Source organism: Eptesicus fuscus, chromosome 20 (assembly GCF_027574615.1).
Source record: "Eptesicus fuscus isolate TK198812 chromosome 20, DD_ASM_mEF_20220401, whole genome shotgun sequence".
Lineage (NCBI taxonomy): Eukaryota > Metazoa > Chordata > Mammalia > Chiroptera > Vespertilionidae > Eptesicus > Eptesicus fuscus.
In genome coordinates, this window is record NC_072492.1 from 12076786 (window position 1) to 12089000 (window position 12215).

General features: G+C 55.0%; 1 pseudogene; it reads right to left on the reverse strand.

The window, feature by feature from the left end:
- Positions 1–1182: 1182 nt before the first annotated feature.
- Positions 1183–3622, reverse strand: LOC103299908 (phosphofurin acidic cluster sorting protein 2-like; annotated as a pseudogene).
- Between the last annotated feature and the right edge of the window lie 8593 nt (positions 3623–12215).

The following is a 12215-nucleotide window of genomic DNA, read 5'->3' on the forward strand; positions in this document are numbered from 1 at the left end:
GTGACCCTGGGGTCCCACTGCTCACTCCTGGGATTTCTGCTATGGCTTCACCCAGAAGATGGACCCCTAATGGAATCTCCAATCTCTTTATCAAATGAGAAAAGAGCTTAGCTCAAGGCCCAGAGGGGAATCACAAATGAGGCAGAAGCTTCATCATGAGGAAGAAAAAGTGACCAATTAACACAACCACAGTTTGTCCAGCACATCTCTTCACTATCCAAGCACCCAGGAAGCACTTTCCAGGGAGGACCCCACAGAGTCCCTACAATAACCCTATGAGGTTCAGCCTCAGTTCACACCATGGTTCAAATGATCAAACACTCAGAGAGATGCAGTGACCTGAAGACTCACAGCAAGCAGGTGGCCAAGTGGTCACTGTGCTGTGGAGGGGCAGGGGCTCGCCTGATAAATAGTTGGTCCCACAGCTGTTGGGTGGTAGCAAATGTTCTGTAATAACATAGAAAGTTGAGAAGGAAAGTGGGGTCTGTGCCCAGGAAAGTGGGCACCAGGTATTTGACCAGTTTTTCCAGTCAGTGTTTTTGGCGGTCTGTACCCTACTGGTTCTTTTTTGCCTTGTGCTGCTGGAGTTTACTAGGAACCACAAGTGGATGGGTGCTGGGCCACAAGGCTTGTTGGGAGTTAGGGCCCAGTGCTGGGGTGACCAGTCTTCATGTTCTCTCAGGATGCCCCCAAGGGAGGTCCAGTCCTTGGCCTCTGGCCACCCAGTGCTGAGCCTGGGCACACACTGAAGCTGACTCCCCATGGAAGCAGAGTCCTGGCTTCCAAGAAAGGCAGATCTTGAAGGCGAGATAACCCTTCTCTCTGGTGAGTTTAGGGGTCCTGAGGCCACACCTTCCTGATTCTCCAGTTCAACACTGCCCGCCTGACCTCCCGCTCGCCAGAGCCAGAGCATTCTGGGTAATCAGCAGAGCAGTTGGGGGTTCCCTGTGGGGCCCGCCACCTTAGTTTCCAGGTTGTGAGCACATTCGCACTTAAGAAGGTTTCTCTTTGTGTTTCCAGGGTCTGTCTCTGTGCTAAACTGAAATGCTAACAGAAAAGCAGCTGGGCCCTCCCAGGCCTGGCCTCAACAGGGCAAAGGCAAGGGCGACAGGCAGGGCTAGAAGGTGGAATTGGAGTGTCCGAAGATGCAGATGGGGAAGTACTTGGTGTTGGAACTTCACGTTATTCCACACATTTGACAAGGACCTGCAGTATGTTCTGTGGGTGCGTGGCCCTGTAGATCAGGTGGCTGATGCCCTCCAGGCACTGGCTTTTGGATTCCACATCCTTATCCTTGGTTTTCTTGGGAAAACATGTCACCTTGTTGTTCTCCTTGGTGACTACAGTCATGGACATGGTGCGCGTGGCTGCAGCCTCACCACTGCTGGCAGCCTGCTGGCCTGGAGAGAGTGGAAAGTGAGCTTGAGGGTATTGTTGGCAGTAGCCTGGTTTTGGTTCTCTGAGTCTCTCTTCCTGAGTGTGGGGTGGGCTGCTGTCCAGTAATCCACCTGCAGCCCCATCAGCTCTGAGCCAACACCCTGGCTTGGGGTGGTAGGTGGGGTTGGCAAGAGACCTGTATGGCGGGTTGAGTGAAAGCACGCTGGAGCCCAAGCGGACCAATCACCTGAATCTCCTGATATGGCTGAGGATGGTTTCACTATTGCAAGTTCCACCACCCACATGAAGGGAATGAAGTTCGAGGACTCCTCATTGGGGCTCTTCTATTTGTAGGTGAGTGTGGCCACATGGACACAGTTGGCCCTGCGATGTACTGTGTGATTCTCAACACCATGCCCAGCGTGTCCTGCACAGCCCTCTGGGCCTCCTTGTAGAACAGGTCCCGCCTGGCCAGGTCCTGAAAGAAGTTCTTGTAGCGGTAATGCATGGAGCCCAGGTGCCTGGCCACGGGGTGGGAACTCAGCAGGATGACCAGAAAGTGCATGTAGCCCAACCAAGGATGGGGGTGGGGGCAGGTTGTAGGATAGCAGCTCTAGGAAGAGCCACAGCAGAGCGCTGAAGTACTGCTGTGCCCCTGCCACCACGATCTTCACAGGGTTCAGGGGCTGGGAATTGAGGTGACAGTATCTCTGAATCCACAAGATGATGGTGCTGAAGGCCACCTGGACTTCAGCCTTGGAGCAGGTGCACACCCCGGGCAGCATGTGTTGCTGCAGGACTCAGACAGGAACTGCCCCTGCCAGTCAGAGGAGTTGAGGAGGAAAATGTTCTGGGACAGCTGGCTGTCAGAGATGAGGATGTGGTTCAGCTGGTCGTACACCGTCTCCCTGGGGATCTGCAGCTGGCTCAGCGGGTCGGGGCAGTGCTTGTTGTCCAGGCTGTGGGCCCGCTTGTTCCTGGCTGTGCCACCTGCCACTCCTTCAGGGATGTGCTCCAGCCCCAGCGGCCCGCCTGCTTCCCCTGGGATCTGGTGGAGGGGATGAGGAGAGACTCGGTCTTGGTGATGCGCCCACTGGGTGGCAGCTTCTCAGTGAACACGTCCTGGGCAGAGGTCTCTGCCTCTTGACAGTCCCAGGGTTGTGCCAGCTGCTCCCTCGGTGTGCTATAGACCACTGAGTCCAGAACACTATTCATTGGTGGCTTGGGGCTCGTCTTCTCCATCACCTGGGTTGGACCTGGAGGCTCCTCTGGCGCTGGCACTGTGGATGCTCTAGCTCTCCGTCTGAGAGCTGGGCTGGGACAGGTCTTCCAAGTATGGCCTGAGCCAGGGCTTCGGGGTCCTGAGGACACTCTCATGGGCCACTGTCACTGGGCTTCCCTAGTGAGTCCTACAGCAGATCCAGGTCCTCCACCTCAGGAACCTGCTCCGAAGACTCCTGCTCTGAGTCCAGGACCTCCTTCCACACTTGCACCCTGCGCAGCCACGCCCCAACTTTCTTGTTGGCATCTTGTTGCCTGGTCATCAATGGCGATCTTACTTCTCCTTGGCGCTGCTTTTTGGGCTCCTCAAAGTCCAAGTCCTCCTCCTCCTGGTCCTGCCCGTGCCTGGGATCATTGCTGGTCTGCTGATCTGAGAAGATGTCATACTCCATCCCCGAGTAATGAACCCTTGACTTGGCCTTGAGGCCGGCCTTCTGGGTGCTGTCCTCGGGGTCGATGGGCTGGCTGGACAGGGAGGAGATGCTGACCTCAGCCACGTGGGCAGATGCCTCCATGATGGTGCTATGGAGGCTCAGCATCTGGCCACCCTCGAGGGGTCGCTGCATCACCTCAGCCATGTCGATGGTGCCCACGGCGAGAGTCCGGTAACCCAGGAGGGTCTGGTTTTTAGGCGCTGCTTCTGCTGCAGCATGATCTGTAAGTTGTTGCCTTCTCTCTTGAGGGAGTGAGGGTACCACAGGGAGAAGGTCAGCACCGGGTCGGTCTTCACGTGACCACTAGGGGGCAGCAGAATCTCGTCTGACCTCAAGATGCGTTTGGAGTCCTGCATTTTAACAGTGATCACCACAGCACTGAGCGCCTTCTCCAGCTCCTTGTAGATCAGCAGCTTGGCTAAGGTGAGGCTACACAGCCTGGGCACGCAGGTGGGGCTGGAGCAGTCCACCGCCCACGTGGAAAACAAGTTCATGGGCACCTGTGTGCTGAGTGCGACGGGCATGCTGTTCTGGCCCATGGGCACCGACAACGCTGCAGCTGCGGACCCCATAGAGGTCTTATTTCTACCCTGTGTTGGGACAGAGGGGGCACATGCCATCAGAGGCAGCTCCCTCCACCTGGGTGGGTTGTGGAGAGAGGTGCACCTCCGTGGTTCCAGATCTGGGCTTCTTTTCAGACAAATACTAACCAAATGCCTGGCTAGGCTGCCAAATGCTCACCTTCTCCCCATACCATCTCCATGTCTGTAGACGATTCCACCAGCACAGCCTTTTCCAGAGCCCCTGAGCAAACCTGGGTGCACCTAGGACCTCACTTTGAGGACACACAGCTGGATTTATCTCAGGTTCTGCATTCTGACCGTCTGTGATCCTGGGCAAGGCATGGATCTCTCGGGTCACCGGTTCTATCCTCAGTGACGCCCCATGGTCTTCACTTTCCTCATGTGGTGTGAATGTTCCCCCTCCCCTTAAGTGTGGGTGTCAGGCATGGCGGGATACAGGGGCTCAAAAAGATATTATGTAGCAAATACGTATCCATGCATCTATGTTCCAGGCAGTGGCCTTAGCATATGTGCAAAACTCCTGCCCTCGTGAAGACTCAGATGCTTAAAGAATGTGCACTGTCACCCATCTCTCTGGTTCAAAACCATCAGGAAAAGTGAGTCCCTGCAAAAGTCCTTGAAACCCTGATTAGACAGCCAGGCGTCAAGCTCCCACTCCTGAACCAAAAACTGTGGCCAGCGAAACGGGATGTGGTGGTTGGCTCAGACCTTGGTCTCATCATCCGAAGGGGGAATCGATGGTGGGGAGAAAGAGCAAATGTCTTCTCGCTTCCCCTGGCCAGGGTCTCCTTGCTGGAGGCTCACTCCTCTCTCGAGATGTAACCAGGCTCCCTGAGAAGCTGAGCGGGCTGAGTCGTGCTCTTCTTTCTCCCTGGTTTCCTCCCGAAGGTAAAACAACAATAAAAATGTACAGACGCACACAACCTACTGATTGCACATTAATTTCACAGGGATGTCGGTGTGTCTTCAATCCAAGCCCCTCAAAAACCCCTGTGAAGGGGCAGGTGCTATGGACTGAGTATTTATGTTGCCCCAAAATTCATAGTTGAAGCCCTAATCCTCAAAGTAGTGGTATTTGGAGATGGGACCCTGGGGACATAACTAGGGTTAATGAGGTCATGAGGGTAGGGCCCCAGGATGGGATTCGTGCCTTTAGAGAAAGAGACACCTGACTGCTTGCTCCACTCCACCCCCACCCCACATGCATGCAAAGAGGCATGTGAGGACACAGTGAGGAGGGGGGCGGTGCACGCCAGGAAGAATGTCCCGACTGGGACTCAACACGCTTGGCACCCATCTTGGACTTTCAGTCTCCAGAAACATGAGAAAATAAATGTCTGTTGTTTAAACCACCCAGTCTATGGCATTTGGTTATGACGGCCTGACTCCACTCTTGTGTCCCAAACCCGCCAGGACCATCCGGAAGGGAAACAGGGAGGACTTTGAGGGAAGGCCTCCTGCACTACGTGCCCCGGAGGAGGAAGGCAGATGGAAGGGGGGACAGGCGAGGGCACGGGATAGGGTCGCCCATGCCCACGTCTCCCCGACACATACTGCCTTGGATCCTGAGTGCAGGAACCGGAACCTCAGACCTAAAGAGAAGTTCTTGCCTCTTCCCAGGCTCAGCGTGAGAGAGAGACCAGGTGACAGCCTGGGAGAAAGGGAGCTGACCCGGGAGCCAGGACTCGTGGTCTTAGTCTCACTCTGCCCCCTACTTGCTGGGGTCACTGCAGGCACCTCCCCTTCTCTGGGCCTCAGTCTCCACATCTGTGAAATGAGGGCATTGATAAGGCGGAGAGATTAAAAATGGCTGAGGAGGAAGTGGGTGCTGCACAGACATGCTCCCAATAACAACTAAAACATAGAAAAAATTCCTGAATAATCAACAGAAGACTCGCTGGAGAGAGCCCTGACACCCGAGGACCAAAAGTGAGACCGCATAGAGACTGGTAGGAGGGGTGGAGGCACAAAAGGGCTGGCCAGGCGCCCACAGACAGCAACTGAATTTCCGAAGAGATCTCAGGGGTGGGGGATGGGGGGTGGGGCTGGGCTGGAGGAAGTCAGTGGAGGGAGGGGGAAATGGGGACACATGTAATACTTTCAACAATAACGAATTATAAATAAATGAATAAATAAATAAATAACATGAGGGCATTGATCTCAAGATCCTTTTCAGCTCTAGCCTGTGGGTCTTCGCCTAGGAGGTGATGAAGAGCTAGGATGACAGGGAGAAGTGGGCAGCAGGTGCCCAGGGTGTGTGGCCCTTGTCCCTCTCTCCTCCCCTCACTTGGGCTCTGGGTGGGGAGGTGGAGCCCCAACAGCTCCAGGGAGACCGGCATCCATTTGTCCCTTGAGGACCCCCCAGCCCAGTTCAGGTCCAGCTGCCGCCAGAAGTGCAGATGCTTAGTCATACTTTTTGAGTAAATATCATGGTAAAAAGAATGACATTTCCGGGGCCAGTCTTCAGCATTAATAAAAGATTCCAAGAACAGGTGACCTTTTCACAAAGGATTTGTAAATGCCAAAAACTACATAAAACCTCTCTGTGTGAGGCAGACAGGACTGTCACAGCTCAGCCTTTATTCCCTCACATGTGAGGCCGGCCCTTGCTTCTCCCAGTTCCATGTGCGGTCCCAGGGGAGGAGGGACGTGGAGGAGGAGGAGGGGATGGGCAGGGCAGCCCTGAGAACAGTGTGGGGCTTATGGGACTCTCAGCCACTGAGCAGGCCCGTGAGGACGAATTGCGAAGCTGCCATTCCTTAGCCACCACGGCAGGACTGTCTGTGTCCCATCTATCCAGGCCCCCTCCAGCAGCCAGCCAACAATGAGAAAGGAAAGACTGTGTCTGAGTGGCTGGCCAATCCCCAGAATCCCAGGCTGGCCTCCTCCCGCCCTGGGTAAGAGCCCCCGTGCCCCTCCCTCGATGGCCTCCCCATCCGTATTTCACAGACCCCGCAAGGCAGGCAGCAGGGCGTATGGAGAGAGCAGGTGCACCCAGTTCCAGGCTGGACTCTTCCCAAGTCTGTCTGCTCACATCCAAAAGGGACCAACCTCTTACGGGTTACACGATGTGGCCATGACATCTGAGGGGCCAGAGGGAGACATTCCCATCACGGTGCCCGCCTGCCCTTCAGTCTTTCTCATTTGTGCAGGTTTCTGCGTAGGAGTCTGGGCACTTTCAGAACTGGGTCCTGCTCCTCAAGCCAGAGGTTGTACCAAATTCTTCCCTCCACTGCAGGGCCTGGGGGGGGGGGGGAGGGGAGAGTCCCCGAGAGGGAAACCTCTGCGTGGAGCTGTCCTCCTCACATCAGCGATGACGGCCCCAGACCAATGCTCCCCGTGGCTACCTCTGCGGGATGTCAGCTTGATGCGCTGCCTTTGGCTGCCCCTTTGCGGGGTTCATCGCGTAATGGTGCTTGACAGTCCTAATTTTCTTCTAAAAAGACACGCGTTGCAGCAGAGGAAATAATAACACACGTCAGTGACACGCGGCAATTGTCCAGTTAGTGAGGACAGAGTGCATTTCAGGGCCCGGCTCAATCACCTCACTTATGAAGGAATTTTAAAGTCCGGAATCTGGGGGGGCTGCAAAGAGCTTTTCAGCTCACCAATCACGTTTTCAGGGCTGTTATTAATGGGCAAGGCCACGCGCTGAGCGGTAGGCAACCCCACCTAGAGAAGCCCGGGCCCTGCCCCTTCCCAGCCCCACAGCAATGAAAGGTGAGTCCTAGACGGCCCTGTCATTAGGTACCATGAAAAGGAAGCTCAGAGAGGGTAGGAAATTTGCCTCAAGTCACACAGCCCCACATGGAAGACTAGAGCTCAGGTCTGTGCTGTTTGACACCCGCGACCCCCGCCTCCCCCCGCCCATGGAGGTGACCTCCAGCCGGATCCCCACATCTCTCAGGGAGGAGGGGAGTGTTAACACTGTGAGCTTGGCATTCTCTGTTCTTCCTGACACCGGTTACGCCAGTCGAGCTCACTCCCTGGCTTGGTGGGCAGGAATGTCCCCGGACTCAGCGAGGCAGGCGGGGCAGTTGGTAACGTCTCCCACGCTCTCTCCATGGACAAGGCGGAGAAGTGGGGACAAGGTCGTGTTGCGGTTGGTAAGACCCCCACAATCTGCCCCTCACCCCACCCCTCACCGGGAGAACGCCCTGCACGGGATGCGTCCAGAGGGTGTCAGTTAAAGGGGACTCGGGACCAACATGCAGGAAGGTCTCTATTTACCCGCATGGGCTTTCTCTGCTCTTGGCTTTGTCCTCATTACCCCTCCTTCCTTCCTTCCTTCAGCCCTGTGCATACACAAGCACCTGCTGTGTCCAGACTTACGCCAGGCGGTGGGATATCATGGAGAGCAGAGCAGACATGGTCCCTGACTTGATGGTGTTTACAGCTGGTGGGGAAGACAGGCAACTCAGGAAGCAGTCGCCATTCAGGGTGGCAAGTGCCATGACTAGTCTCAGAGGAGCACTGGGGCTGGGGATCCCAGCCTAGGGTGGGGGGGGAGGGAGAGGGGGAGAGAGGGGCACCCACACTGAAGGTTAAGTATCCAGGTGAAGGGTGTGGGACAGGAGCAGATGCCACCCAAAGAGAATAACATGCACAGAAGTCCACATTTCAGACAGAACAACGGACCCTGCACATAGACCAGAGTGGCTAGAACATGGACATGAGGCTGCCGCTGTCATGAATAAGTGAGCACACCGTGTCTCCCAGCCAGGAAACAGAAGCGAAGTAAGATCACCCAGCCTAGTTCTCGGCCCCAGAACAAAGGAAGTCCCTGGCCTTTCCTAGAGTTGCTGACTTCCCAAAGCCAACTTTACCCCCGGCTTCTGCGGCTGATACCTGAAGGTGTGTCACCGCCTTTGAGGGCGTTGGAGCAGGGGAGTGCACGGCTGCTTCCCACCATGAATGGACTCGGCCCGAGCAGTAACCTGGGCAAGTTTGCTCTGCGCTCTTTTCTTGAAATTCCTGTTGTGTTATTTCCTCCCGAAGTCTGACTCCCTTGAACTTCTTTACAAGGTAGTTTTGTGGTTTGGGTTTTTTGTGATTTTTTGGGGGGAGGGGGGGGAGGGAGGGGTTAACTTTTCTTTTCTAAATGCTTTTGTCCCTGACTCTTCCTTTCACTTAAGGACTGCATGGAATTGCTGAGAAGAGCAGAGAAACAGATTCAAGGTTAAGCTTCCAGAAGGAACATCTGAAGCCTCGTCACAGAGCCGGCCTGGCAGGAAACCTGTGGCTGAGTGACAGGCTGTGGAGGAGCCGGCACCAGTGGGAGATGGCTAGGTCAGGAAACAGCCCCCTGGGCTTGAGGGCATTGTGGTCACTGCACCAGCACCCAGCACAGCCATGCAGCCCCGGGATGTGGGTTGGAATCTGGTCCCCGCCACTCATGTCACCTTGTGTAAGTCACTTAGCCTTTCTCATCCTCAGTTTCCTCTTCTGTAAAATGGGAATAATGAAAACCCGCTTCATCAGGCTGTTGTGCTGTATAAAGGACCAGGAGCAAAACGTGCCCTCAGCACATGTGGCTTTGCTTCCAGTCCCTGGGCCCCACAGGCACCAACACGGGGCTGGGGTCCAAGGACGGGTCACTGCCCCGGAGAAGGGGCAGCCAACAAGGGCGCGGGGGGTTCCGCCTGCAGAGGGAAACAGTCCTATATTAACTAAAAGAGGTGAAGCTAGGAAGGGCCCAGCTGGGAGATATGGGAACACGTGGCATTAGCGGGGAGGAGCGGGAAGGGCCGGGGCTCCAGTGAAGACTGAGGTCTGGTTAGCATAACTCAGCCCCAGCGTCAGGGTCTGATATGGTGACGGCAGGACCAATACTGCCCAGAGGGGGAGGCTGGACACCTCCCGCCTCAAGTCAGGCTTGATCCTGGCACCTGGGCACCAGCCGAGACTACTGCTGAGTCTGATGGCCCCACTGCAGGGAGGGGGGGTCTCCCAGGGTGGCCACCCAAGATGACAGGTTGCTGGGGGCTGGGAGGGGATAGGCACCATGTCCTACCTCCTGGTTTCCGCTTCCCAAGACAGATGGGGACACAGCTATTGCCGGATGTGGCCACCTTCCTTACCACCTAGTCCTGCTCCCCAAGGAGCTCCTTATGAGCCCTCCCTGACTCTGAAGAGATGCTGCTGGCCGCAGCCAGTGACAGAAGTCAGGTTGCCTTTCGGTTCCAGTGCAGGTGAGCGTCCCCACTCCCTCTCGGGGCTGCCACACTCCGGTGGGTCCTCTCGTCACAGCGGCCGGTCTCCCCTGCCACTTGGCGCTGGCAGGTCTGAAGGATGAGATGTCACCATGTAGAAGCACCGACCGGCATGCACCTGTCCCTAAGCCCTGGCTCACCCCTTGGCCAGAGGCTCCTTTCAGAGAAACTCACCGGCACGGCCGTGGGGCGGCTGCGGACTCTGAGCCTGTACCACTCTCCCCAGCTCCAGGTGCCTGCCCTGGCAAGGGCAGCCTTGCCTCTGGGCCTGGGACTCAGGGACATCGGAGCCATAGCTCCTGCGTAGACACTGCACAGCCCTATGAGCTTACAAAGCATGTCCATGTTTCCAATCCTATAAAACCCGCACAGCCCTGTAAGGAGGCAGAGCACAAGTGGGCAGCCGCAGCTCAGAGAGGCAGGTGACTTGCACAGGGTCCCCTGGCCAGGCCAGGAGGAGAGGAAAACCCATGTCTCCCGTCCTTCAGGAGCAGGCCTTCTCCTCTCAGCCTCAGCGGCCCCTTTCACAGCGTGAGCACCCTGTCCAGCAGGGCCTTCAGGAGGTTTCATCCAGGGGCTCCCCAAAGTCCTGGGTCGCCTCACACGCAGATTTGTCATGAGTTCTCTTGAAAAAAAATCACGCTCGGGTTTTTGAGCAACATTGGCTGCAGATTAATGAACATTAGCTACTTCTCCTTCCTCATCACAAGGAGGCAGACACCAAAAATCAGGCAACTGTCACTTTCAGTTCTCCCTCGACGCAGGCACAGAAAGAGCGCTGTGCTCTGTGCCAAGCCTTCACGTTCTCCTTCAGCTGCCTCAGGCGTGTGGCTTTGGGGGAAGTAGCTCAGCTTCCTGGCCTCCATTAGTCATCTTTAAAATGGGAAGAATGCCACCATCACCACCATTCCCATCTCTGAGAGCCATGCCAGAGTCACCGGATACTCAAGGTCAATTAGAAAGTGAAGGCCTTGTTGTTAGCACGCCGATGACCAAGGCCACTCTGAATATGGGAATCTTAATCAGTATGTTCAAGGCTAAGATGCCATACACAGGTGCAAGGACAGCAATCTCACAGTACACTGTGCACATGTGCCTTTCTGTAGCCAAAATATGATGTTACTATTGGCAAGAGGCCTTTTTGTCTAAGTGCTATAATCCATGTGACTGACCAGCTAGAGTGGTGTGGAAAAGGGGGAAAGGCTACAGAGGCTAGAGAGAGGCTACTGAGGCTGCTGAGGTTAGGAGCTCAGAGGCCGCTGCTATGTGAGGCGGTGGGTATAGAGGCAGCGTGCGGCTGCTCAGATAATGACTGTGGGTACAGAGGCTCCTGCTACTTTGTGAGAAAGATGTATTTGTTCATCAACTGGTGTGCAGCTGCCTATTGAGACTTGGTTGTGAAGAACTGTTTTGTCTGGTGGCCATATGGCCACTGGCTCCTACAATGAAGACTCACTCTTATACACCCACAACTTCTCATGGCTTCTCTGTCTACCACCCAGTGTCCAAGAAGGTCCAGCCCCTGGCAGAGGGGCTCAGCCCTGATAGTTAGCATAGTAGGGCAGGATCAGGACCTGTGCTCCTACCCTTGGACCAGCAGGCAGGATGGAGCAGTGAGTGCTCTCACACGTGGTGCTGTGAGCAGGATTTAGGAGTAAGTACTCCAAGAATTGGGTCCTGCTTTGACAGTTGGCGAAGCCGATAGCAGAATTCAGAAGAATATACGGACTCAGAGCAGCTGTGCTCTGACACCATCTCAACATGCCCTGAGCTCCCTGTTTTACACCTGAGGATATTAGATCCTCAGCTTCCCCTCTCAGCCCCTCCCAGAAAAGAGAGGGCCCACTGGGTTCCTCTTCCTGGCCTTCCTGATCCCCAAACCTCCAGCTCCCGGTCCCAGCTCAAACCCAGTTTACCCAGAGCCAAAACAAGGAACTCCCTTTAACAGCATATGGTGTCTGAGAGTTAAAATAATGCCTTGTTTCATAAACGGGAACATAATTATTTCCTCAGCTTTGCACAGCCTTTCAGTGTGCCAAGCACTTCACCTCACAGAAATCACACGAGGGAGCGGGAGGGGGTGTGTACCAACATCCAAATTTTTGGGGTGCCAGAAGAGAGAGAGCAAAATATTGAAAACCTATTAGAAGAAATAATGACAGAAAACTTTGCCTACCTGGTGAAAGAAATAGACTTATAAGTTCAGGAAGTGCACAGAACCCCAAACAAGAGGAATCTAAAGAGGACCACACCAAGACACATCATAATTAAAATGCCAAAGGCAAAAGACAAAGAGAGAATCTTGAAATCAGCAAGAGAAAAACAGT